Source organism: Pleurodeles waltl, chromosome 5 (genome assembly GCF_031143425.1).
Source record: "Pleurodeles waltl isolate 20211129_DDA chromosome 5, aPleWal1.hap1.20221129, whole genome shotgun sequence".
NCBI classification, from domain to species: Eukaryota; Metazoa; Chordata; class Amphibia; order Caudata; family Salamandridae; genus Pleurodeles; species Pleurodeles waltl.
Window position 1 is genome coordinate 1,305,712,668 of NC_090444.1, and position 26,888 is coordinate 1,305,739,555.

Below are 26,888 nucleotides of genomic sequence, written 5' to 3' on the forward strand. Positions count from 1 at the left end.
TGCGTGGTGTTAATGCCCTGGCGGATAGTGTGGTACATTGGCTGTCTATAGGAGTTCTCACCACCAGGGTCATTGTTTGGTGGTAATTACCGCCGGCCTGTTGGCGGTATTTCCACCACTTTATCACTTACCGCCAGTGTCATAATGACCACCTTAGTGTAGTATTTCCCTTTTGCTCTGTATCTCCGTCAACAATTCTTGCCACATTTATGGTACCGGAATCCCAAAACATGTTGCCCAAGAGTTCCGTTCTGAGACTCTTCTGGAATGTTACAAGTTACATATTGCTCAATGAATTACAACAAAGAATTATCAGTATGTTGACCAAACTTTGGTGCATCTTTCACCCACAATAACATATGTTTGTGTGGTGCTGCTTTAACTTGTTATTTTTTTCTCCAGAAAAAGTCTACAACCTCACCTAGTGGGGTTACTTTTATTGCACATATAATGAAGCATTTGCTTCAAACATATACTTGAAGTATCTACAAACATTTGCAGGATCAATGGAACACAGTTCACCTGCAGACTTTAATTCAATCCCTGGAATGTTTGAATTAGCTTTCCTAAGGAAGTCATGAAGATCATCCAATGCATACTCTGCACAACTCAAAGTAACAAAACAGGTTGGAACACATAGATTGCACAACATACATTTCAGCTCACCATGATGACGAAACCAATATTCATTGGTAGCACAATGGCAAGCCATGCCATTCTTCAAATTACTATCTAGTACCTCATCTTTACAGTGTACCTTTTCCACAAAATCTCTAGGTCTCATATAATTAAACCATGTCCCTGGTCTCATAACATGGTCCACAGCATAATACAACACTGAGAGATCACTTTCTGACAAAAGGTGGAAAATGTATGGTATATTTTCTTTAAATAGGGGATCTTCAGAATATATTCATCCATATTCTGAAGTAGGAATCTATAGAGAGTGGTCATCATAATGACCACCTTGTCCTGTAGGAAACAGCATCAGAAAACATTGTGCTTCTAAACTCCCACACACTTACTGGTTCTCCTTTTGCTTGCTTCATTTGGTAAAATTCAAAAGCATCACGCATTATATCTTTGGAATTTAGATTACGGATGCTCTAATGTTCATATTTTTCTTCTGCTTCATCTAAAGCAACCTTTCAAACCGAGCATAAGAATCTGATGTGGAACATTCCGTTCTAACACATGTAACATGTTTCTCTACATTAATATCTTTGTAAAATACATTTTCTATTTGAAGATACTGTGAAGCTCTTGTAACCCTATCATTCCTGACAAGTTCCTGCCAATTTGTTTTCTCTATGGTAAGAACTCCATCTACTAGAACCACTACGGGTTCTTCTTCATCTCAATCTACTCCTCTAGTTGCAATAGTTTCTTTCATATTCAAACGCAAGAACATAACCTTACCTTTCAAACCTTTTAGTAGTTCATAAGGAGGTAATTTCTTATTTTTAGTTTCCATTCAAACAAAGGCTTGGGAGGGATGTACTGTGTGTATCAGAATAGTTTCATACACATTCAGCTTTATAAGTTGGGGAGGAATTGGGAAAACTTCCAACTTGTTGTGAATTCCTCTAGCAGGCATTTTATCATCATCCAGTTCATTCGAACAGTATTTTCAGACAAACTGGCTTAAAGCACAACTCAAACCTTTCTTCAGCAATCAAATAAAGAGCAAGTTTAAACCACTGTCCTAGATTGGTCTCTCCTGTTTTTTCACAAATATCAATTTTTTTGACTTGTGATTTGTAGTGAGTTCACCTGCAACAAACACACACCTTGTCTGGTATTACGTTTCGCAAATGCATCAATTTCCTTTTTAAAAATATCGAAAACTGTGCTAGTATTGGGATTTTCGGTGTTGTTCTCAACAACCATCTCAGTCGTTTCACCTGGTCATTCAGTTCTAAAATATTGCATCTGAATGTCATCTGTTACAGAACTGACTTGAGAATGAGCACTTCTTAAGAGCATATCATTTAGTTTCTGAAGGTGAGGGGCTGGATGATTTACAATTTACAATCTTCTTACTAGATTGCAGATTTTAGTGTGGTGCACAGACAACATCCATATGTGATGGAAAGTACTGTCATAGATCTGCTGTGGTAAGCAAGCCAATGAATGTCCTTGAAGGTTTGTAAGTTTCCTTACACAACAAGAATCAAGGGTTTGGAATGGTTTCATTTTTTGTTTCACAGTTCCTTTGCTGTATTTGTTTAAGAACAGTCTAAGTCTGTGAATAGACGGTTGTCTTTTGTTGCATACACTTCTACATTTTTACTCAAAAATTGGATTTTGAAGACGTTGACCTAATACTTCATTAGTTACTTGTTTTTCTATAGTTCTAGGTAATTTTTCCTTCTCATTTGGTGTACCTTCATTGACTTCATATCCACGACCCTCTCTGTCAATTGCAAACACTACCTGAGTTTCTTTCAAATAACTCGCCTCATTAAAACATGCCTCAGTACTGGAGGTATGTTTCCACTCTCCCTGGGAAATACTGCAAAAGTTTGCTTTACTCACTTAAACCTTCTGGCAACATTGTTTCTTCAGTGAATTATTCAGCTTTTCTAAACATCTCATTCTCTTCAAAATCAGAATAAATAGCTTTATTTTTAATATAAAAGCCTTGCCAACCAGACTCAACAACATTTTTCTGGTCTTGCAAAGCTTTTTACTGTTTTCATTCTTCTCATAATATTACATACTACTCGTCTAAGAAAGAACTTCTGACAAAGTTCTTTACTTTTCTTTTTCTTAACATGTCTGATTAGGGTCTTTTTTTGTGGAATTATCTTTTTTTGGAGAATAGTACAATTTTCTGTTAGATGCTGACACATTTTGCATTCTACTGACACCGGTGGAAGAAAGTTTACATGATGTCTTAATCGTTTAAAGAAACATTAGGTACCCTTCCTAGATTTGAATTTTCCTTTACCATAATTTACGCCTGCTTTATATTTTGGAAATTTCTTAGTTGTACTGTTGTTTTTTCTTCATTCTCTTCTGTTCCCTTGGTGGCATCATGAACTGACTGGAAACCCTATAGAAACAATATACAACATATATTATTTCTTTCTGCTTTTTAAAGACTATTTACTAATAAATTAAAGGTAGGCTTTCTGGTACTAAGTATCAGCATGTTACGATTTCTCCATCGTACAGTTTCATCAAACACTGATCCTATCTCATACTACCCTGTAACAGCAGTCTCCGTAAGTCATAACTCAACGGAGACCAACTGCTTAGTGTAGAAGGCCTTTGAGAGCCAGTACCTCCTGTACTACATGGGTTTATAAACAGCAAAGTATCTACAAGTATCTCTTAACAGAGATGTGTGTGTAAAAGCCCTCAGACAAACACAAGCCCCTGTGCTACTACATTTTACCAGAGGCAACATGAGTGATGATAAGCTCTGATATAAAACCAAAGCTTATTAAATATAATTGTATAGAGAGTGATTACTTCTTTTGTATGAGAACATCCCAACTCTCTACCAATAGGTCTATGGAGGTCGTAGGTTGGTTTACGGAGTAGTTCACCTATGCACAAAGGTATTTGCTGTGAAAGAACATGGATAATGAATGGGTTTAGAGACAACACTCACATCAACAGAAAGCACCATTCAAGGGCCCATCACTTTCATACACCCACATGACTGAAAAAGCAATCACACCGGCTGTTGTCTGGCGGCTGACGGGTTGTATGGACTGGTGTTTGGCTGGCAATGTGTGTGTGGTGTGTGTTGTGACCAGCAAAAAGTCACTACACACACACCACCTGACAAATGGCAGCTCACACATACCACCAGCACACACACACATCACCAGCCAAGCACCAGTCCACGCACACCACCAGCCAAGCACCAGTCAATGCACTCTACCATCCAAGCACCAGTCAACGCACACCATCAGCCAAGTGCTAGTCCATGCACACCACCAGCCCACACTGCCAGCCAATCGCCATCCATGCACACCAGCAGCCAAGCGTGAGTCTACACACACCATCAGCCATGCAACAGTCCACGCACACCACCAGCCCATACCACCAGCCAAGCACCATCCACACACACTGCCAGTCAAGCACCAGTCCACGCACACTGCCAACAAAGTGCCAGTCCAATCACACCACCAGCCAAGTGCCAGTCTAGGCACACCACCAGTCAGACCCCAGTCCACACATACCACTAGCCAGGTGCCAGTGCACACACACCACCAGCCAAGAGACAGTACACACACTCCAGTTAGGAACCAGTCCACACACACCGCCATAGGTTTTTTAAACAAAAAAAACACAAACCAATTTGAAGGAGATGAAAAACCAACTATGACTATAAACACAACAGGTCTAGCTAAATACATCAATCTACTGCCAACTGTGAAACTGAACAAAAAATATAAAACAATACAGACCAGTCAGTTCACTTCTATGCTCATGGTTGCTCCCAATAATTATGTTGCGTGTAGTACAATTTAAAAGGTGTGGGCACACGTAGCCCAGGAACAGAAGGGCACTCGGGGCAGGTCTTATGACTCTCTTTCCACATGCCTCTTCAGACACAAACTTTATATCTCCTACAGAGAAAGTTTTTTTGGGTGTGGGAAGAATGTAATCAGAAAAGTGGTGATCTTTCAAACTAGCTACATCCTCCACAACTCCAACTCTAGGAACACTTGCCTGCTCCAATACAACAAGGTTGCCTATTACAGACTGCTGAAACTGAATAAAAGTAATCTTTTAATCTGGAGAACAATCCTTGAATACAACAAAAGCATTGAAGACTGCTGAATGAAACAAATAGATAGCCAACTTCTTACACCAAATGTAAGTCTTCCGAACAGCAGTGTAAGGCTCCACACTCTGTTCTACTCTCTCTACACCACCCTTGTGCTTATTGTAGTCTAACATGCACACAGGTTTGCGTGCTTCAGCAACCTGACCCCAGTCACAGTGAAGTGCTTTCATCATGAACGATTGTCAGCATGTGGGGATCTCTCCTGTCTGGTTGAAGCTTTTTATGTACAAGCTCTTTAGGGTAACCTTTTCAGTTAGGGCGGATTGTGCCACAATTCCTTGAACAATTGCACACCAGTGTAGAAGTTATCTGCATTTAAATTATGACCTTTGTTAAAAAGACCTCTATCAAGTACCCAAACAATTTTCTCACTGACTCCAAAAGTGGCCGGACAACCAGCGGGGTCAAAAAAACAATCCCTACCAGTGTACACCCTGAAATTATAGACATATCCAGTACTACTCTTAGACAGCATATGCATTTAAATTCCATAATGTGCCCTCTTGTTACAAATGTACTGCCTAACAGCCAAACGGCCCTTAAAGAGGACCAAAGACTCATCCACAGCTGTTTCTTTACCTGGAACACAGATCTCTGAAAGCGATCTACAAAATGATCAAGAACAGGCAAATCCTGAAGAGATGGTCACAATCAGGATGATGTTGAGGCAGTGCTAAAGCATGACGACAGCAGTGGCTTCCTTATTGAGCCCATCAAAAAAGTTAAACCCAAGAGCTTCTTCAGCTCATCCAGATTTTGGGAGTCCACTGGCTAGCTCTAGAGTGGGGCTTAAGTCTGGCACTGTTGTCCCTAAATACTGTTCAGCATACAAATTAGTCTTGTCAACAATCTCATCCAAAAATACATTGTCCATAAACAACTGAGAGACATTTATAGGCTAAAAACGTTCAGTATTCAGTCTACACCCTGCAACACCAGTAAAGCACTTCCAATGGGAAGCCTTTTGGCCCCAGGCTGCAATCCAGATTCCTCTTGCTGCACTATCAGCATATCAGTGTCCTCCTCTAAAAGAGGTACTTCCTCTGCACTGAGAGTGGCTTCATCATTAGATGATTCCTCTCAGACTGAGAATTCACTACCAGAATCGTGGACTTCCTCCTCAGCCTCAGATGCAGAATCAATCAATCTCAGAACCATGGTCAGAGGAAGATTTAAAAAGCAAACTAACAACCTGCTGAGAAGTAATCCTGCGGTTAGCCATAATCCTTACTAATAAAAGTAACACTACAAGTAATACGACAAGTCAACAATAAGCAACACTGTGTAAAATAAGCAATAAATAAAGTGCTTTATCAAAAAGAAAGTAAAACTACTGGCATATAGTAATCTGGAAGGAAACATCAGTCAATACAAAGCACACAAAGACCTACATATTCAAAAATGATACCATTAATTTGCCAGAGACATCAAACACTGATGATCAATTGCACCTACTCTGCACAGACACATCAAAGAAGTCCAATTGGAAAGGAGAAACAACATTACACATATCATAAGGCAGTGTAAAAGATGCACAAATGAATATGTTACTTTGAAAGAATCACACGGAAAGCAAAAGATTCAAACATTAGAACAGCAGTCATACAAAATGAGTTGCTTACCAACCACAACTCCTCAAAATACAGATCTGCCAAAGCTGCACCCGCAAACAGGATTCACCACCAAGAAAAAGGAAAAGATTAGCACTATAATAAAAAAAAATCAAATTAGAACACACATGGACATGATATCAAAATATCAATTAAAATACAATGATCTTTTCCTGAAAGGCAGGACAAAGGCAGAAAAGACACCACCAGATGTAAGCGAACCTTAACCCAGATGCAGATCCCCAACCACGTACATGACCTTATTCCCAGGTGACTCAAGTGTAACCACCAACCCTGAGGCCCACTCAAAAAAGACCAAAAAACAAAATAATATGGCCCCAAGCAGAGCAACCCTTGCCCAAGGGACCGCTCCCATCCAAATATAATCTCTGGTGTCTAGTGGACTATAAGGGAGGCGGAGTGAAAAATAAATTAGCCTCCCCCATGAGAAGCAACCCTTAAAAAAAGTATTCCCTAGTGTCTAGTGGGATTCCCCACTGCGAGGGCAGATTGGCCACGATCGTGGAGCAGGAATCCAATACATACAGACACTGGGGAAAGGAAAAACTCTTTCTTTTCCGCCTGTATCTGTAGGCCTCCTAACTCCCCAGAGAAGATTTTAAAAAACTCAGGTCCTTTCTCCTGGATGCACTAGAAGGAAATGGCTTCCAGTGCATCCCAGCACCATCAGTTGGTGTTGGCATGCCGTGCATGCACTGGCATAATCAGATCACTGAGGGGGGTGGGGGGGGTGGCAGCAGAAGCACTTGTGCTGCCACCGCCAAAGGATCCATGTTGTGGGGGGCACCAGCACTCCCAACAATGGATGGGTGCCAGGACAGCTTGGAGCCATCCTCAGCACAGAACTACTGTGGCTGAGGATGGCTCCTAGCCTTCCTCAGCACCCAAGGGGTTAACAGTCCACAGATTCTCTGTTGTTCAGTTCCAGGATAGAGTGGCTCCTTTTCGTATAAGTGTATACAGGCTAAATGTCTCTTTTTTGTGACAGTATAGCCTTTCTGTTGAGAATACAGCATGCAAAACTCCTCTATAAATTAAACAGTACCAGTCAAACAATGTTCTAACAAAACGGCCTTGCTAGCACGTCTGACCTTATTTGGTTAATTTACATTAATTTATAAGGGGATGCCTTTGGAGGTTCGGCGGACTTTTTGATTGCGCTTAGAGTTGTTCCCACCAAGAGACTCCGTACCAATACAAATCAGTAGCAATGACAATCAATAGCATCAATAATCATAGGAGTCAGTAATTTCCACACACCATGACCTCTCGGCCCGAATAACCACACCTTTATGTAAAAGTTAGAATATTAATTTCCCTATATTAATAATGCTAATGTCATATAACTTAGGGGGTCATTCCGACTCCCGCCGGCGGCGGTAACCGCACGCCCGGCGGGAGCCGCCGAATGACCGCACTGCAGTCAAATGACCGCGGCGGCCATTCTGGCCTTCCCGCTGGGCTGGCGGGCGACCGCCAGAAGGCCGCCCACCAGCCCAGCGGGAACGCGCCTTCAACGAGGAAGCCGGCTCCGAATGGAGCCGGCGGAGTTGAAGGCGTGCGACGGGTGCAGTGGCACCCGTCGCGATTTTCAGTGTCTGCTTGGCAGACACTGAAAATCTTTGTGGGGCCCTGTTAGGGGGCCCCTGCAGTGCCCATTACCATTAGCATGGGCACTGCAGGGGCCCCCAGGGGCCCCACGACACCCGGTCCCGCCAGCAAGGTTCTGGAGGTCAAAACCGCCAGAACCAGGCTGACGGGAAGGGGGTCGGAATCCCCATGGCGGCGCTGCTTGCAGCGCCGCCATGGAGGATTCCTCAGGCCAGGGGAAAACCGGCGGGAAACCGCCGGTTTCCCTTTTCTGACCGCGGCTTTACCACCGCGGTCAGAATTGGCCTGGATGCACCGCCAGCCTGTTGGCGGTGCATCCGCGGTCCCCGGCCCTGGCGGTCTATGACCGCCAGGGTCGGAATGACCCCCTTAGTCTCAAAATAAAATGAATAGCATACTGAAACAATACTGGCTGCCCAAATCTCCTAAAAAATCGCAATTTAATAAAGGCTTGGACCACTACACATTCTAAGGTTACAATGTATAGCAGTAGCAAGAATAACTGTGCAAAAAAAATGGCATACATTTAGACTCAGCAAAGAAAAATACATCAACTGTTATTTCATGTAGCAAGCATCATCAGTGAGTGCCCTAACTAACCTTCAGATTAGAAGAGCATCTTTGGGCTTCATGCAAAACAATTTAGTCAACACAAATTTGGAAAAACATCTAACTATGGCTGTATCAAAATAAGCAGTTGGTACATAGGGACAAAGCTTCTTTGTACTTCTCTCAGCTTGTAGTTTCAATAGTTCAGTTCATTGATTTCTTTCAAGTGCCAAAATATTGACCTGGAATGTCTCAATCAAAACAAAAAGACAAAAATTCTCTTTGACATTCACTTGTTGTTGCATACGCCCATTCAGGACCTGCGTACCTTCGACTTGCTATTCTCTTTCTTTTCAACTTTCGACCTCCATTCAATTTTCCTTTACTCAGATCTTCTCTCCTTGTTGTATGTACTTCCTCCTCAATTGTTGACACATCAAATGCTTCCTTGCTCTTTGCTTGTGACTCCGGCCACTTATCTCCTTTCAGTTGACCCTTGTTTAACGCTGTTTTCAACGCTGAACTTGAAACTTCTTCTTGCTCTGCAAGATTTTCTCTTGACGGACCTGCAACTTGTTCAGGAAGAGTCAGACCCCTGACCTTTCGGCCGGAGCTCGCTCCCCTGCGCCGACAGCACCACCTTGCTGCGACGCCTCTCCCCAACCCCGCCCACGCGACCGATCGCGAGTTCGAAGCCCCCCACCTCATCCCTGGTGTCCAGCGATGCTGGTAAGTGTTCTTCCTTGTGCACTGTGTCTTTGTTATCGTGCCTTCCCACTGTTTCTGACCGATCTTTTCACTTTCTGTCTTCCGCTGTACTCTGCTATTCTCTGCGTCTCTGCGTCTTTGTTATTGCGCCTTCCCACTGTTTCTGACCTGATCTTTTCACTTTCTGTCTTCCGCTGCACTCTGCTACGCTGTGCACTGTGTTGTTGTTACTGTGCCCTCCCACTGTTTCTGACCAGATCCTCTCACCTTCTGTCTCCCGCTGTTCTCGACTACTCAGTGCAGTGTGTTCCTTGATTGTGCCTTTCCACTGTCTCTGACTGTATCATTTTACCTTCCGCTGCTCTTTTGTGCATTGTTTTTGTATTTTTGCCTTTTTTCCATGGTTTTTACCTCTCCGGGCCATCTCGACCCTTGTGCGATCCCCCGGCTCTGTTTACTCCCCACCCCCTCCCGCCCCCATTCGCTCTCCCGTTCCCGCCCGCCTCCCGCCTCCCAGCTGCCCCTCCCTCCCACCTCCCCTCTCCGTCTTAATGGCGGTCACTGCGCGACGCAGGTGAGAGACCCCTGATCTTTCGGCCAGAGCTCGCTCCCCTGCGCCGACAGCACCACCTTGCTGCGACGCCTCTACCCAACCCCGCCCACGCGACCGATCGCAAGTTCGAAGCCCCCCACCTCATCCCTGGTGTCCAGCGACGCTGGTAAGTGTTCTTCCCTGTGCACTGTGTCTTTGTTATCATGCCTTCCCACTGTTTCTGACCGATCTTTTCACTTTCTGTCTTCCGCTGTACTCTGCTATTCTCTGCGTCTCTGTGTCTTTGTTATCGTGCCTTCCCACTGTTTCTGACCTGATCTTTTCACTTTCTGTCTTCCGCTGCACTCTGCTACGCTGTGCACTGTGTTGTTGTTACTGTGCCCTCCCACTGTTTCTGACCAGATCCTCTCACCTTCTGTCTCCCACTGTTCTCGACTACTCGGTGCAGTGTGTTCCTTGATTGTGCCTTCCCACTGTCTCTGACTGTATCCTTTTACCTTCCGCTGCTCTTTTGTGCATTGTTTTTGTACTTTTGTCTTTTTTCCACGGTTTTTACCTCTCCGGGCCATCTCGACCCTTGTGCGATCCCCCGGCTCTGTTTACTCCCCTCCCCCTCCCGCCCCCATTCGCTCTCCCGTTCCTGCCTCCCGCCTCCCAGCTGCCCCACCCTCTTAATGGCGGTCGCTGTGCGGCCGCGCCGTTGGCGCGCCAGAGGCAAGCCCATCTGCGCCCTTCCGCGCCCGGACCGTGCCCAGCGCCAGTCCCCCTGGCCTTGCCAGCCCAAATCCCCCCGGACTACACTACCACCCCCACTCACTCCTCTCCCTCAACCCCGGAGTCCGCCCCAACTGCTTTCAAACCACCCCCACACACACACAAGGCCCCTTCTCCTGCCGCACCTGCCTATTCTCCTGCTCCACCCCCCACGCACCCCACACCAACACCAAACACAACAGCCTCCACACAACAACACCTGCACCCACCAACAAACCCCACAACCTACACAAGCCCCACGCCAAGGCCACCTCCACCTGCGACAACACCACAAACATCCCCGCAAACACTATCACACATCACAACAACCACACCACCCGCAACCACCTCAGCTGTCTGCTACTGAACACCCGGTCCCTACACAAACATGCCATAGAACTCTGGGACCTCATCACATCACACTCACCTGACATCGTCTTCCTCACAGAAACATGGACAAGCCCCACATCCGAGCCAGACATAGCCATAGCCACCCCGGAGGGCTACAAACTCCAACGCAAAGACCGCCTCAACAAACCAGGAGGCGGCATCGCCATCCTTCACAGAGACACCATCAAGGTCACCACCAACACCCTCGACACCCTCAACAACGCAGAACACATGCACTTCCTCATCCACATCAACAACACCACCACCCTCAGAGGCACACTCATGTACAGACCCCCTGGACCATGCCCCCCATTTTGTGACACCATCGCCGACACCATCAGCACGCACGCTCTCACCTCCACAGACTACATACTCCTCGGCGACTTCAACTTCCACCTGGAAAACCCTCACGACCACAACTCCTCTTCCCTCCTAGACAACCTCTCCAACCTAGGACTCAAACAACTGGTCACAGCCCCCACCCACTCAGCTGGACACACACTCGACGCAATCTTCACCAATAGCCAACACGTCACCTACACCCACACCACCAAACTCCAATGGACGGATCACCAATGCGTCCACCTCTCCTACAACAAACCACCCACACACCACCACCAACACACCACCCCCTACCGCATGTGGGACAAGATCCCCACCGAGCGCCTGATCTCCCAACTGACACATACCGCCCCAACATAACCGACCCCAACACCGCCGCACACAACCTCAACAAATGGATCACCACCTGTGCCGACAATCTCGCGCCCCTCAGAAAAAACATCACCACCCGCAATATCAAGAACGCCCCATGGTTCACCACTGAACTCCACGAGTCCAAACGCAAATGCCGCAAAGCAGAGAAAACCTGGAGACAAGAACCCACCACCACTAACTTAGCCGCCCTCAAAACCACCACACGCATCCACCACCAACTCATACGCACTGCCAAAAGAGCACACTACAAGGAACGCATTGACAACAACTCCCAAAGCAGCAAAGAACTCTTTATCAACATCAAAGAGCTCTCCAAAACCAAAGCCAGCAACCGAGACCTCACGCACACACAAACCCTCTGCAACTCCCTCTCAAACCACTTCTATCGCAAAATCCTGGACATGCACAACAGCTTCACACCACACACATCCCCCACACGCACCCCCCACCCACCCAACACAAACCCACCACACACACCCCCCAACTTACTCACCACATGGGCCCCCACCACCGACGAAGAAACTGAAATCAGAATGAACTCCATCCACTCTGGCTCCCCCTCCGACCCATGCCCCCACCAAATATACAACAGAGCCAGCCCCGCCATCGCCCCCATACTCCGAGCCACAATCAACAGCTCATTCGAAACCGCCACCTTCCCAGACCTCTGGAAACACGCGGAAGTCACTGCACTCCTAAAAAAAAACAAAGCAGACCCAGACGACCTCTCCAACTACCGCCCCATCGCCCTCCTCCCATTCCCAGCCAAAGTCACGGAAAAAATAGTCAACTCCCGCCTATCCCACTTCCTCGAGACAAACCATACACTCGACCCCTCCAAATCTGGGTTCCCCAAGAACCACAGCACAGAAACCGCTCTCATCGCATGCACCGACGAAATCAGATCCAGAGTCGACATGAGCGAGACCGTAGCACTCATACTCCTGGACCTCTCTGCAGCATTCGACACTGTCTGCCACCACACACTCAGCACACGCCTTCACGACGCCGGAATAAGACACAAAGCCCTGGACTGGCTCACCTCCTTCCTCACCGACAGAATCCAAAAAGTCTGTCTCCCCCCCTTCCAATCCTCCACCATCAAAATCACCTGCGGAGTCCCCCAAGGCTCCTCCCTCAGCCCCACACTCTTCAACATCTACATGACCCCACTAGCCAACATCATCAAACCCCACAGCATCACCATCCCCTCATACGCTGATGACACTCAACTCATCTTCTCCCTCACCCGCAACCCCAACACCGGCAAATCCAACCTACACACGGCACTCCTCGACACCACCGCCTGGATGACAGCCAACCACCTTAAACTCAACTCCAACAAAACTGAAATAACCCTCTTTGGCCCACACAAAAACACTTGGGACCCCTCGTGGTGGCCCACCATGCTAGGCCCCGCACCCAACCCCCGCAAACCACGCACACAACCTCGGCATCATCCTGGACTCCTCCCTCTCGATGACCCAACAAATCAACGCCCTCACCTCCTCATGTTTCAAAACACTCCGCATACTGAAAAAAACATTCAAGTGGATCCCCACAGAGACCAGAAAGACAGTCCCTCACGCACTCATCAGCAGCAGGCTTGACTACGGCAACGCCCTCTACGCCGGCACCACACTAAAACTCAAGCGCAAACTACAGCAAATCCAGAACTCAGCAGCACGACTCATCCTCGACCTCCCCCTACACGAACACATCTCACCACACCTCAGATCCCTCCACTGGCTCCCCATAGAAAAAAGGATCACCTTTAAGATCCTCATCCTCGCACACAAATCGCTCCACAATACCGGCCCTGCCTATCTTAACGAAAGAGTGACCTTCCACACTCCCACACGCCACCTCCGCTCCGCCGACCTCTCCCTCGCCACTGTCCCTCGCATCAAACACACCACCACCGGAGGCAGATCCTTCTCCTACCTAGCCCCCAGGGCCTGGAACTCCCTCCCCACCCACCTCCGCAAGACCCAGGACCTCCTACTCTTCAGGAAGAGCCTTAAGACCTGGCTATTCGAACAGTGATCTCCCATCCCCCCACCCCTTTCACACCCCCCCCCCAGCGCCTTGAGACCCTCACGGGTGAGTAGCGCGCTCTATAAATCTCTTTGATTGATTGACCACATTGGCTTTGATCCGTCTCAACTACCTCCCCCTCGGGGTCTGTAATTTGCTCTGTTTGTCTCTAAAAATCGTCTACTTCTGGGAGAGTCCTCCTCTGACTAGACTCTCCTGCTGCCTCAATTGAGATTAGCTCACTGTCACTCTCCTGTAGGTCTTCACCTTCATCTCTCACAGGAGTGACTGAACCATTCTCAATGTGCTCAGATCCAGTCTCAGTTCCTCTTTCTTCCCTTTCCAGCTCTGAGGTTGGTCTGGTCATTGTTGGTACTCTCAGTGACTCCTCTTCACTGTGTTCCAAAGGACATGACACTTTTCTCATATGGCTTGCGTGGATTCAGTTTGGAACTCCAGCGCACTTCACAGCTGTGGTAGTGATCAGAACTAACTGGAAAAGGCCTTTCTTCCGAGGCTCCAAAAACATCTTCCTCACATGTTTACTGATCACAACCCAGACACCAGCTCGCAGGTTGTGTCCTTGATCTTGAGACGGTTGCAGTGTGGTGGCTTCCACTTGATGACAGAAAGAGCTAATCACATCAGGCTGACCCTTGCGGTAGTCCAACACCATATCATCTGTTATGTTCACAAGAGCATTTGCAGGAACCGCTGGTAACCTCATTGCTCTGCCCATGAGAATCTAATGCGGTGACAATCCTGTCGGGTGTGTTTTTGTCATCAGAACTAACGGTAGTGCGTCTGGCGATTTCAGATTAGTGGACGCACACATTTTCGCGGTTCTTGATTTCAAGGTACCATTCATCTGTTCCACAAGCCCTGATGCTTCAGGGCGGTAACTACAATGCAACTTCTGCTCAATGTTTAAGGCTGCACATAGTAATCTAACAACTTCATTGTTGAAGTCACTTACTCTATCTGACTCTAAAGAGATCGAAACTCAAAACGTGGTATCAGTTCCCTAAGCAGTTTCGCTAGCTTCAATCCAATGGCTAAAGATGCAGACAATCACCAACACATATCTCAATCCTCCACACACAGGCATTTCAATACAATCTATCTGCTGAATGGACCTCCTTCTCTTCCAATATAGCTCAAATTGACCACTGTCCCTTTTCCCGCGTTCATTTGTTGACAAATGACGCAATGAGGGCAAACTGCTTCAGCAACTTGTCTAAATTTTGGATTGAACTAATTCTGTTTGTAGAATCATGGCATCCCTCCCAACATGCGCTTGGCCTTGAAAATATCTCTTGCGAAACCCACAATTCATCCTGCCGTTGTACACATTTCATTTTGCCCCATGACCGTTTTTCCTCTCTGTCAACATTATTTTGCAATGTTCTCAGTTCTTCCAATGTATCCATAACAGGTAATGCACAGCTTGGACATGCTTCATCAACTTCGGGTAACAATTCCCACTTATACTTGAACGATATACAGTTCAATGCGCAAACTCTTGCGACTTGATCCGCATATCCATTTCCAATTTACAAAAAATCTTGCGATTTCAGATGTGCACTGCATTTCACCAGGCAATCTTTTCAGGCATTGGGATAACTTGCAACAACTCTTGAATTCGCTCATCATTTCTTACCGGTGAACCAGAAGAGGTCAGGAAACTTCTCTGAGACCACAACTGGCCAAAATCATGCACTATTCCAAATCCATACCGGCTATCTATATAAATGGTAACTTTAAGTTGAGCAGAAACATGGCACGCTCTGGTAAGGGCTACCAGTTCAGATACTTGTGCAGAATATACTCCTCGAAGCCAGGACCCTTCAAGTATACCAGAAATTGTGCACACAGCATATCCTTCTCTCAATATTTTTGCATTGTCCCTTAGACAGGAACCATCAACAAAGACAATTTGGTCATTTTCTTCCAATCAGGTGTCTCTTATATCGACAATCATGACAGTCATGCTCAATGTCTTCCAAATTTTCAGTCTCAGCATTTTCATTTGGGAGTAAAGTTGCCAGGTTAAGCACTGTACATCTTTTCAATGACACATTAATGCCCTCATTATGACATTGGCGGTAACCGCCATGCCAGCTGCCGCCAACATACCGCGGCGGCGGCGGATATCCGCTAACCATATTATGACACACACACGCCAATCCGTCACTATTCAGACACACACACGAATCCGCCAGCCCAAAGGTCAGTGATAAACTGTCAGTAGCAAAACCCACACCGTTACGCCAACAGAACTACGTCCATCACATTATGACCCACGAATCACCACGGTGGACATTCAATGGCGGTAAACTATTGGCGGTACATACCGCCGCGCTCAAAATACACACACTCAAACAAAACAACACCACATTGGTCATTTCAAACTACACACACCTGACACCCATACACACACCACACCCACACCACTATAAAGCACACACCCACATTACCCACAACCCCTTACGACTACAAACAATTGCCACCAGAGAGAAACAGCAAGAGCACTCACACAACTAGAGCCACATACCACCATCACCTATACACCACCCATGCACCTTACATCACACACCCCAACACATCACCCTACACACCCTCACCCACACCACTCACACTACACTCATGGCACCAAAACGACACTCCAGGTTCTCTGAGGAGGAGCTAAGGGTCATGGTGGAGGAAATCGTCCGGGTAGAGCCACAGCTATTTGGATCACAGGTGCAGCAGATATCCATTGCAAGGAAGGTGGAGCTATGGTGGAGGATCGTAGACAGGGTCAACGTCGTGGGACAGCACCCCAGAACAAGGGATGACATCAGGAAGAGGTGGAACGACCTACGGGGGAAGGTAAGTTCCATTGCAGCAAGACACCAGCTCGCTGTACAGAGGACTGGCGGTTGACCTCCACCACCTCCCACACAACTAACAACATGGCAAGTCTTGGCAATCATGCATCCTGAGGGCCTGGCAGGAGTAGCAGGAGGACTGGTCTCTGGTAAGACAACTCTTTACTATTTACACCCCCCTACATGCATGCCATCACATACCCTCACCCTTACCCTCACTCCCATCAACCCACCACCTCCAACACACCCCACCATCACAACCCACTCATCCCAATGCCAAGCCATGCATGCCCTACCAATGCATGGACAACTATCACTACAGCATGCACACTAGAGAGAATCAGCCAGCCAAAATAACAACTCACACAAGGCCAAACTGCCAGGGTAATAACAACCATGCAGGGCAACCCACCCATGCACAAGATGTCACACATCGAAACAATAACACTGCATTTACATCCCCACAGGTAACCCAGCCAATGTCACCGGAGAAGAGGTGCCAGCAACTTCCAGTCCCCCCACAGAAGAGGCCCACAGTGATGACAGCAGCTCTGCTCGCCTGGATCTGGATGACCAACCTGGCCCATCAGGGACCTCCAGGCACACTCTCACACCACCACAGAGCCTCCCCCCCTCAGGAAACACCAGCACAGCACCCACCAAGTGGACCCATACCTCTGTCCCCAGGACATGTCAATCAGCAGTGTGTCCACCACTGCAGGGACCCCAGGGCACATCACAAACCCAGGACAATCAGGGACCTGGGGTCAGTGGCAGTGGGCACACGGTTCAGGGGACTGAGGCACAGGACAACAGGGACACTGGGAGGACTGCTGTGTGACAGGGGGAGGACAGGCCCAGAGAACCAACCCTCCAGGATGCACTCACCGTGATCCTGGGAGCATACCAACATTCCCAGGATACGCTGGGCGAGATCCTGGACAAGTTGCAGGAGAACATGCAGCTGCAGGAGGGACAGTACCTGGGGATCAGGGAGGACTTGAAAGCCATTAACACCACCCTGTTCTCCAGTGCAAGGGTACTGGCAGACATGTCCAACAGTATGAGGGAGGCAGTGGCACACCAGCGGGCCCCTGACACTAGCCACACTACTGAACAGCCCTCCAACTCCACTGCCGCTAGTGGACAGGATGCCCCGCTACAGGACCAACAGGCCACCAGCACCCCTCCCCCTGCAGAAGGAGAACCACCCCACAAACATTTCCTGCGATCCAGCCAGAAGCCAGAGACTATTGCCCAGACCCTGCCAGGAGATAAGACTCTCCTGATTGTCACCCTTGTGTCCCACCCTTTTACCCTGTCCACCTTGAACTGCCATTGCTCCCCTTCATATGCCCCCTTGGACAATGCATCTGTGATACAAGTAGACTGGACTCTACCCTGGACTTTCCTCCATCATCACCCCAGCCCATTGCACTTCCCCCTCTTCTTCAGAGCACTGCAATAAACACACTTTGAAAAAATACAAGTACGGTGAATGTCATATGATTTCAAAATGTATCGTTTAACTAGGTTCAAACATTGCAATTCAACTGTACAGTAATGTTTACATGGGAGAGACCTGTAGTTGGCTGCACTGAACACACCAGGAGCAATAGTGGGGCACCAACGTCTGCAAAAAGAGATGCCAAAGGGTACAGTGAGTGGGCATAGGAGTAGGAATACACAGCCTGTCAGTGACAATGTCACACCTCAAACTGTAAATGAAATGTGAAATAACCATGTCTTACCTGTGTGTCATTGGAAGTATTGACGAATGACTGCACTTCTGTTGACCTCATCCTCTGCCTCCTTATCTTCACTGTGCACAGGGTCCACTGCTGCCACACGGTCATCTCCAGCCTGCTCCTCCTGCAGAAAAGGCACATGGTGGCGCAAGGCAAGGTTGTGCAACATACAGCATGCCACGATGATCTGGCAGACCTTCTTGGGTGAGTAGCACAGGGATCCACCTGTTAGATGGAGGCACCGCAACCTGGCCTTCAGGAGGCCGAGGGTCCTTTCTATTATCCTTGTTCGCCCATGTGCCTCATTGTAACGTTCCTCCGCCCTTGTCCTGGGATTCCTCACAGGGGTCAGTAGCCATGATAGGTTGGGGTAACCAGAGTCACCTGCAAATATCGAGGGACAACTGTTAGCCACACACTCACCCTTATGTCCCACAACATACCCACACACCAATATCCACTGAGTGGGGACCAGGGCTCACCTATTAGCCACACCCTGTGCCTCTGTAGTTGGGCCATCACATTTGGGATGCTGCTATTCCTCAGGATAAAGGCATCAAGCACAGACCCAGGATACTTTGCATTGACGTGGGAGATGTACTGGTCCGCCAGGCACACTATCTGGACATTCACGGAGTGAAAACTCTTCCGATTTCTTAACACGTGTTCATTCTGCCAGGGGGAGAAATGCAATATGTGTTCCATCAATTGTCTCAATGATTTTGGGGATATGTCCCATTCCATAGAAGTCAGCTTTCACTGTGGCCTAATCTTCCACCTGTGTGAAAACAATGTAGCTGCATATGTGTTTAATCAGGGCGGACAACACTCTTGTCAGCACTATTGAGAACATTGGCTGTGGCATTCCTGCTGCCAAGCCCACTGTCACTTGGAAAGAACCAGTTCCCAGGAAATGGAGCACAGATAGGACTTGCACAAGAGGGGGGGATCCGGGGGGGTGAAGGATAGCAGATATTAGGTCATGCTCCAATTGGGCACACAGCTCCGTGATTGTGGCCGTCTAGTCTATAGGTGAGGATAATGTGCCTGTCCTCCATTGTTGCCAAGTCCACCAGGGGTCTGTACACGGGGGTATGTCTCCATCTCCTATTCATCCGCAGAGGTTGAAATCTATGTGGCAAAAGAGTGAGCAGCTGGTCATTATCTGAACATTGTAACCACTACAGTTAAATACATATTGTGATTGTTACAATATTTTGGTGTTATAGGTCCAGAATGTGAAATTTTGTACTGTGACTCAGTTAGGATCCATGGCCTGTGACTGGGGATGAATATTTGATTTGGTCTACATTCCGTCCATCAACTGTTCTTTTTGCATTTGTTGCCCCAAGTGGGAAGAGTATGCCCAGACGTGGGTCCCGTGCTCACTATGCCACCAGATTCAAGCTAGCCTGGCTGAAGAGGGGTGATACCCTGAAACCGGTCCCAGGATGCTTGTTTCTGGTCCAGGGAGGACCTGGCCTGGAAGTTCGGGCTGGACTGTTCACATGGGGAACAGGGTCAAGACTGATTTGCATATGGCTGGGACCAAACTGGAATTGCATGGTGAGCAAAAAAACTGATGGATTAAACCCAGATCTGTGACTGGGGTTGAATGTTTGATTTGGTCTACATTCCGTCCATCAACTGTTCTTTTTGCATTTGTTGCCCCAAGTGGGAAGGGTATGCCCAGACGTGGGTCCTGTGCTCACTATGCCACCAGATTCAAGCTAGCCTGGCTGAAGAGGGGTGATACCCTGAACCCGGTCCCAAGATGCTTGTTTCTGGTCCTGGGGGGACCTGGCCTGGCGGTTCGGGCTGGACTGTTCAACTGGGGAGCAGGGTCAAGACTGATTTGCATATGGCTGGGACCAAACTGGAATGGCATGGTGAGCCAAAAAACTGATGGATTAAACCCAGATCTGTGACTGGGTGTGAATGTTTGATTTGGTCTACATTCCGTCCATCAACTGTTCTTTTTGCATTTGTTGCCCCAAGTGGGAAGGGTATGCCCAGACGTGGGCCCCGTGCTCACTATGCCACCAGATTCAAGCTAGCCTGGCTGAAGAGGGGTGATACCCTGAAACCGGTCCCAGGATGCTTGTTTCTGGTCCTGGGAGGACCTGGCCTGGCAGTTCGGGCTGGACTGTTCCCATGGGGAACAGGGTCAAGACTGATTTGCATATGGCTGGGACCAAACTGGAATGGCATGGTGAGCAAAAAAACTGATGGATTAAACCCAGATATGTGACTGGGGGTGAATGTTTGAGTTGGTCTACATTCCGTCCATCAACTGTTCTTTTTGTATTTGTTGCCCCAAGTGGGAAGGGTATGCCCAGACGTGGGTCCCGTGCTCACTATGCCACCAGATTCAAGCTAGCCTGGCTGAAGTGGGGTGATACCCTGAAACCGGTCCCAGGATGCTTGTTTCTGGTCCAGGGAGGACCTGGCCTGGTAGTTCGGGCTGGACTGTTCCCATGGGGGACAGGGTCAATACTTATTTGTATATGGCTGGGACCAAACTGGAATGGCATGGTGAGCAAAACCACTGATGGGTTAAACACAGATCTGTGACTGGGGGTGAATGTTTGATTTGGTCTACTTTCCATCCATCAACTGTTCTTTTTGCATTTGTTGCCCTAAGTGGGAAGGGTATGCCCAGACGTGGGTCCCGTGCTCACTATGCCACCAGATTCAAGCTAGCCTGGCTGAAGTGGGGTGATACCCTGAAACCGGTCCCAGGATGCTTGTTTCTGGTCCAGGGAGGACCTGGCCTGGCGGTTCGGGCTGGACTGTTCAACTGGGGATCAGGTTCAAGACTGATTTGCATATGACTGGGACCAAACTGGAATGGCATGGTGAGCAAAAAAACTGATGGATTAAACCCAGATCTGTGACTGGGGGTGAATGTTTGATTTAGTCTACATTCCGTCCATCAACTGTTCTTTTTGCATTTGTTGCCCCAAGTGGGAAGGGTATGCCCAGACGAGGGTCCCGTGCTCACTATGCCGCCAGATTCAAGCAAGCCTGGCTGAAGAGGGGTGATACCCTGAAACCGGTCCCAGGATGCTTGTTTCTGGTCCAGGGAGGACCTGGCCTGGCAGTTCGGGCTGGACTGTTCCCATGGGGAACAGGGTCAATACTTATTTGCATATGCTGGGACCAAACTGGAATGGCATGGTGAGCAAAAAAACTGATAGGTTAAACACAGATCTGTGACTGGGGGTGAATGTTTGATTTGGTCTACTTTCCATCCATCAACTGTTCTTTTTGCATTTGTTGCCCTAAGTGGGAAGGGTATGCCCAGGCGTGGGTCCTGTGCTCACTATGCCACCAGATTCAAGCTAGCCTGGCTGAAGAGGGGTGATACCCTGAAACCGGTCCCAGGATGCTTGTTTCTGGTCCAGGGAGGACCTGGCCTGGCGGTTCGGGCTGGACTGTTCAACTGGGGATCAGGGTCAAGACTGATTTGCATATGGCTGGGACCAAACTGGAATGGCATGGTGAGCAAAAAAACAGATGGATCAAACCCAGATCTGTGACTGGGGCTGAATGTTTGATTTGGTCAACATTCAGTCCATCAACTGTTCTTTTTGCATTTGTTGCCCCAAGTGGGAAGGGTATGCCCAGACGTGGGTCCCGTGCTCACTATGCCACCAGATTCAAGCTAGCCTGGCTGAAGAGGGGTGATACCCTGAAACCGGTCCAAGGATGCTTGTTTCTGGTCCTGTGAGGACCTGGCCTGGCGGTTCGGGCTGGACTGTTCAACTGGGGAGCAGGGTCAAGACTGATTTGCATATGGCTGGGACCAAACTGGAATTGCATGGTGAGCAAAAAAACTGATGGATTAAACCCAGATCTGTGACTGGGGTTGAATGTTTGATTTGGTCTACATTCCGTCCATCAACTGTTCTTTTTGCATTTGTTGCCCCAAGTGGGAAGGGTATGCCCAGACGTGGGTCCTGTGCTCACTATGCCACCAGATTCAAGCTAGCCTGGCTGAAGACGGGTGATACCCTGAAACCGGTCCCAAGATGCTTGTTTCTGGTCCTGGGAGGACCTGGCCTGGCGGTTCGGGCCGGACTGTTCAACTGGGGAGCAGGGTCAAGACTGATTTGCATATGGCTGGGACCAAACTGGAATGGCATGGTGAGACAAAAAACTGATGGATTAAACCCAGATCTGTGACTGGGGGTGAATGTTTGATTTGGTCTACATTCCGTCCATCAACTGTTCTTTTTGCATTTGTTGCCCCAAGTGGGAAGGGTGTGCCCAGACGTGGGTCCTGTGCTCACTATGCCACCAGATTCAAGCTAGCCTGGCTGAAGAGGGGTGATACCCTGAACCCGGTCCCAAGATGCTTGTTTCTGGTCCTGGGGGGACCTGGCCTGGCGGTTCGGGCTGGACTGTTCAACTGGGGAGCAGGGTCAAGACTGATTTGCATATGGCTGGGACCAAACTGGAATGGCATGGTGAGCCAAAAAACTGATGGATTAAACCCAGATCTGTGACTGGGTGTGAATGTTTGATTTGGTCTACATTCCGTCCATCAACTGTTCTTTTTGCATTTGTTGCCCCAAGTGGGAAGGGTATGCCCAGACGTGGGCCCCGTGCTCACTATGCCACCAGATTCAAGCTAGCCTGGCTGAAGAGGGGTGATACCCTGAAACCGGTCCCAGGATGCTTGTTTCTGGTCCTGGGAGGACCTGGCCTGGCAGTTCGGGCTGGACTGTTCCCATGGGGAACAGGGTCAAGACTGATTTGCATATGGCTGGGACCAAACTGGAATGGCATGGTGAGCAAAAAAACTGATGGATTAAACCCAGATATGTGACTGGGGGTGAATGTTTGAGTTGGTCTACATTCCGTCCATCAACTGTTCTTTTTGCATTTGTTGCCCCAAGTGGGAAGGGTATGCCCAGACGTGGGTCCCGTGCTCACTATGCCACCAGATTCAAGCTAGCCTGGCTGAAGTGGGGTGATACCCTGAAACCGGTCCCAGGATGCTTGTTTCTGGTCCAGGGAGGACCTGGCCTGGTAGTTCGGGCTGGACTGTTCCCATGGGGGACAGGGTCAATACTTATTTGTATATGGCTGGGACCAAACTGGAATGGCATGGTGAGCAAAACAACTGATGGGTTAAACACAGATCTGTGACTGGGGGTGAATGTTTGATTTGGTCTACTTTCCATCCATCAACTGTTCTTTTTGCATTTGTTGCCCTAAGTGGGAAGGGTATGCCCAGACGTGGGTCCCGTGCTCACTATGCCGCCAGATTCAAGCAAGCCTGGCTGAAGAGGGGTGATACCCTGAAACCGGTCCCAGGATGCTTGTTTCTGGTCCAGGGAGGACCTGGCCTGGCAGTTCGGGCTGGACTGTTCCCATGGGGAACAGGGTCAATACTTATTTGCATATGGCTGGGACCAAACTGGAATGGCATGGTGAGCAAAAAAACTGATAGGTTAAACACAGATCTGTGACTGGGGGTGAATGTTTGATTTGGTCTACTTTCCATCCATCAACTGTTCTTTTTGCATTTGTTGCCCTAAGTGGGAAGGGTATGCCCAGACTTGGGTCCCGTGCTCACTATGCCACCAGATTCAAGCTAGCCTGGCTGAAGAGGGGTGATACCCTGAAACCGGTCCCAGGATGCTTGTTTCTGGTCCAGGGAGGACCTGGCCTGGCGGTTCGGGCTGGACTGTTCAACTGGGGATCAGGGTCAAGACTGATTTGCATATGGCTGGGACCAAACTGGAATGGCATGGTGAGCAAAAAAACAGATGGATCAAACCCAGATCTGTGACTGGGGCTGAATGTTTGATTTGGTCTACATTTCATCCATCAACTGTTCTTTTTTTCATTTGTTGCCCCAAGTAGGAAGGGTATGCCCAGACGTGGGTCCCGTGCTCACTATGCCACCAGATTCAAGCTAGCCTGGCTGAAGAGGGGTGATACCCTGAAACCGGTCCCAGGATGCTTGTTTCTGGTCCAGGGAGGACCTGGCCTGGCAGTTCGGGCTGGACTGTTCCCATGGGGAACAAGGTCAAGACTGATTTGCATATGGCTGGGACCAAACTGGAATGGCATGGTGAGCAAAAACTGATGGATTAAACCCAGATCTGTGACTGGGGTGAATGTTTGATTAGGTCTACATTCCGTCCATCAACTGTTCTTTTTGCATTTGTTGCCCCAAGTGGGAAGGGAATGCCCAGACGTGGGTCCTGTGCTCACTATGCCACCAGATTCAAGCTAGCCTGGCTGAAGAGGTGTGATACCCTGAAACCGGTCCCAGGATGCTTGTTTCTGGTCCAGGGAGGACCTGGCCTGGCAGTTTGGGCTGGACTGTTCCCATGGGGAACAGGGTCAAGACTGATTTGCATATGGCTGGGACCAAACTGGAATGGCATGGTGAGCAAAAAAACTGATGGATTAAACCCAGATCTGTGACTGGGGGTGAATGTTTGATTTGGTCTACATTCCGTCCATCAACTGTTCTTTTTGCATTTGTTCCCCCCCGAAATGGCATCCTCCTGTCCAGTATGGAGGGACAGGTGGAAGTGAGGTAATTCCGCTGACGTTGTTCGCCGTTGCGGGAGGTGGTCGAGAACCGCCGTGCAACTCCTCATTAGTTATCATTGGGCCCTAAGGGGTACAGTGGCCAATGATGATGTACGCCGGCGGTGACGGTATGCACCACCATGGACATGACCACCGTTTTCTATCTGTTCACTCTCTTACTACCTGACCTTTAACAGGAGAGGACCTACACTTCATGTGCTGCTGTGACCTGTGTCTGGAACCAACCATGGCTCGTGTGACTGGGGAAAGGGCCCCTGCTTTCTCCTCAACAGAGTTGGAGTGACTGGTGGATGAGGTCCTACCCCAGTACCGACTGCTGTATGGGCCTCCAGACCAACAGGTGAGTACACCGTGTGTACGATGCATGGGGCATGAAAGCATGGAGTGGTGTCTGTTATGGCCTCGTGTAGGGGGGGTTGGTAGATGGGCCCTGGGCAGCGTGCAGCATGTATGGTGGCCATGTATGTGCTAATGGGGATTGGAAGGGGCATGGTGGGCCACAAGTGTAACAGGCAGGACGGTCAGACTAATACCTTTCCCTGTGTGTTTTTCCCTGCAGGTCAGTGCCCATCAAAAGAAGGGTATATGGTGTGCCATCACCAAGGACATGTGGACCCTGGGGGTCTACAGCAGGCGGAGCACCCACTGTCAGAAATGGTGGGAGGACCTGAGATGCTGGGCACGGAAAACGGCGGAGGCCCAGCTGGGGATCGCCGCCCAACGAGGAAGGGGTGCCTAACAATCCCAGAGCCCCCTGATGGCCTGCATACTGGCGGTGGCCTATCCAGAGCTAGATGGGCGCTTGGGGGCATCACAGCAGCAACAAGGGGGTGAGTACAGTGCCCTTCATTACAGCTTGCGCCTGGTGGGGTGGTATGCAGGTGAGGGGTGTGGGCCTTGTGTGTGCCCCTAGGCCAGACCTGACATTGCAGAGTAGGTCCCATGTTGGGCAGGGTTCTGATGTGAAGGTCCTCCAACCAAGCTAGTAGGCATCCACTACTGGGCAGGGGTCTGTGGGTCTCAGGTATGCTGCAATTGGCATTAGGTGTCCCTATCCATGGGCTAGTGACTAGCATTGTGACTGGTAGTGCATTGACTAGTGTGTAGGGCTGTTCCCTGTGTGTGAGTGTGTTGTGTACGCCAACGGTGGTGTTGGTGCCTCCATTGACCAAGTGTATCCTTTGTCTCTTCCCCCCCTTTTTGTTTTGTCACCCTGTCCTTACGTGCATAAGCATCATCTGGTGGAGGAGCAGAGGCACTGGCGACGGAGGGTGCTGCATCCCACAGGACCCAGAAGGCCAAATCCACCGACGGTGAGGGCAGCAGTGGGACGGAGGGCGAGGGGAGCACCACAGCAGAGACAGGAGGGGACAGTTCAGATACGGATATCTCCTCCGATGGAAGCTCCCTGGTTGTGGCGGACACCTCTGTGCCCACCCCAGCTACAGGTACAGCTGCCACCCCGTACCAGCACCGCCCTCCCAGAAGCCCCTCAGCGAGTTTCTCGTGCCTGCTCACCCAAGAGGGTGGGCATCTCCTTCGCCCCAGGCACCTCAGAGCCTGCCCTAGTTAGCCCGCTGCCCTGAGTGAGGAGGCTATTGACCTCCTGCGATCCATCTCCGTTGGGCAGTCAACCATTGTGAATGCCATCCAGGGGCTGGCAGCCCAAATGCAACAGTCCACTGCATTTCTGGAGGGCATTCACACTGGCTTGGTGGCCCAACAGAGATCAATCCAGTCTCTGGCCTCCTCTCTGATGGCAGCCATTGTCCCTGTTTCAACCGTCCCCCTTCCAACTTTCTCCACCCAATCCCATTCCCCTGAGCCCCAACCTATCCCAAGCACACAGGCAGACGAGCAGGCACCCAGAACAACACACATGAGTGGACATGGCAAACACAAGCACCACATTTCATCCCACAGGCACTCACA